Source organism: Triticum aestivum, chromosome 7B (genome assembly GCF_018294505.1).
Source record: "Triticum aestivum cultivar Chinese Spring chromosome 7B, IWGSC CS RefSeq v2.1, whole genome shotgun sequence".
Lineage (NCBI taxonomy): Eukaryota > Viridiplantae > Streptophyta > Magnoliopsida > Poales > Poaceae > Triticum > Triticum aestivum.
Genome location: NC_057813.1, coordinates 718132430 through 718135017, shown reverse-complemented (window position 1 = coordinate 718135017; position 2588 = coordinate 718132430). Strand labels below are relative to the sequence as shown.

Genomic DNA, 2588 nt, shown 5'->3' with positions numbered 1-2588 from the left:
CCTGCTTCACCTAAGTTTGAAGGCCGCGGGTTCGATTGTTGGCCACTTCACATTTAAATTCAAAGAAATCTAATTTTTGAATAGTATGAAATCTTTTGGGGGTTTACCTAAATTTCCTGTAATCGGTCGGTTATTGGAAATTTTGGTCGAAAAAAAACCCTGGTTGCTAGCGGCACGCCATGCTTGTGATCCTTCTCCTCCTCGACACAGTGATGCTCCTCATCGAGCTTCTCCTCCTTGCTTTCCTAAGCGGCGGCCCTGAGGATGGAGACGCAGTAATATATGCAGTGCAAGAGGTTGGGAAGAGCAATGGAGATATTGAGGCAGGGGAGAGAGATATGAGAGATGTTGATGATGGAGTCGGGCAAGTAGAGGGGTTAGCTTGGGTTTGGGTAAGGCGGAAATGGACCAAATTCGCATATAAATATCTAAAAACGGGCAGATTTTGCAAATCCGTGGCTAGTCACCGACAATGCATTATTGGGCACAAACTATTTGCTACACCACACCTGATCACCTGTTGTCCAAACTCCAAAGTCATATGAAACGGGTCAGATATAACATATGTGATTAATAGCTAATGGATATGCACTTTTACTCATGTATGCAAAAGTAACCAACAAGACTAATGTGATCCAAAATGAAAATTAAATCTTAACTAGGAGCCACTAAGCACCAGAGAAACAATGAATATTAGTTGTATAGAGTTTGTCCACAATGATCGGATCCATAATTATGAAAATATTGCTCCCTCTGATTCATATTACATGAATTCTTTTTTTTTAATTTCACAAAAAGTCAGAATTCTTGAATAATTTTCAAACTCACAAATATTGGAAAAATCTATAACCATTTTTTGAAATTAACGCCCCGAACTTTTTTTCAATCCGTGAACACTTTTTTCAATTTTGTGAACTTCTTAAAATTTAGGATTATGAAATTTTTTCATACATTTACGCCTTTTGCTGCAAAATTGTTTTGGCTACAATTTTGTCTGATTGTTCAACTTCTCAATCCTTGAGCACACAGGTTTTCGTCGCGCCTTTTGCTGCCCTTTGATGTTACTCTGCATCTCCGTAGCCCAAATGCAGACCGAAGGATTTTTCGCTTCAGATCCATATATACGGGTAGATTTTTTGCTTTCGCAGGGAAACGAATTTGACATGAGTGAGCTTAAACTTGGACACATATGCAAGTTTCTTTTCATTTCATTTGTTTTTATGTACAGAAAGAAGAAAATCGTCAGCTTTGCCTAGTTCATCTTTCTCCCATTGCTAATTCAATTCAGACTTCAGATCCTAACGAAATGGCGCCTGTCCTACAGTGATTTTCGAGTCGAGTCAGAAATTGCTGCCGATCTACTCGGCCGGATCGAATCGTTTGCTTATCGGTCACCGCATCCTCGAGACCCCGCTGGCGCGCTCCGCCGCCACGCGCATCACGCCATCCACCAGCTGCGGCATGGACGGCAGGTTGGAGCCGCAGCTGACGCCGGAGATGTACCTGCGCACCTCGTCACGGATATCTCCTGCATCGCGGCGGCGAAAGCGGGGGAGAACGGGTACGACGCCGGCGGCGGCGCGGTCGTAGACGACGGAGCGGGCGGCGGCGACGGGGAGGGAAACGGCTGGTGGAAATGGCTGTGGGAGCTGTCGTGGTGGAACCCGTGGGCATCCGTGCCGGGGAGGGAGAGCGAGAGCGACGTGAATGGGTCATCCTGCTCCTCCTCCTCCTCGTGTCCCTGGCTCATGGCGCAGTCCGCCGGCTCGAACACGCCGGCCCGCGCCACCGACCGGTAGACCTGGGCGAGCCCGAACGCGCCGCCATTGCTGAGGTCGCTGCGGTCGGACCCGGATCCAGACCCCGACCCCGATCCGGAGGTGCTCTCCGGCGTGACGCTGGCGCGCTTGCAGGGCCGCTCCTCCTCGCCCTCTCCGGCGACGTCGACGGCGCCGAGCCTGCGCTTGAGGGAGCAGTTCCAGTGGTTCTTGACGGCGTTGTCGGTGCGGCCACGGAGGTGGCGCGCGATGGCGGCCCAGCAGTTGCCGAGCCTCGCATGGGCGCGCGCGATGATGGCGTCCTCGTCGGCCGTGAAGGGCCTGCGCTCCACCCCGGGCGACAGCTGGTTGCACCACCGCAGGCGGCAGGACTTGCCGGAGCGTCCCGGCACCCCGCGGCCAATGGCCGTCCAGTTGCGCGCGCCGTGGCGCTCCACCAGCTGCCGCAGCGCGGCGTCCTCCTCCGGGCTCCACGCCCCCCTGATCCGGTCGCACCCCTCCATAGCTGGCTTGCTGCTGCTACGACCGAAGATGGAGACTGGTATGTGAGGACGATTGAACGGGTTGTGGGTGGCGGCGAGCGGCGGTGGTGGTTGTCGGGGAAGGAGATGGGAGGTGGTATTTGTAGCCTGGGGGCGGCCGGTCATGTGGGCGGCAGCAACAGCTGGCCGCACGAGGCCCCATCCAACTGCATGCATGCACGCAACGGCACCGGCAACGAAACCTCCTGCCTGGTCCGGTCCTATCCCACCCGCGGCGCTTGTCGTTTGCCCTGGCTGGATGCCATGTGGGGCCGCGTCGCACTGGCCC

At 53.7% G+C, this 2588-nt stretch overlaps 1 pseudogene; it reads right to left on the bottom strand.

The window, feature by feature from the left end:
* Nucleotides 1–1209: 1209 nt before the first annotated feature.
* LOC123161481 (transcription factor MYB44-like) lies at nucleotides 1210–2349 on the bottom strand (annotated as a pseudogene).
* Between the last annotated feature and the right edge of the window lie 239 nt (nucleotides 2350–2588).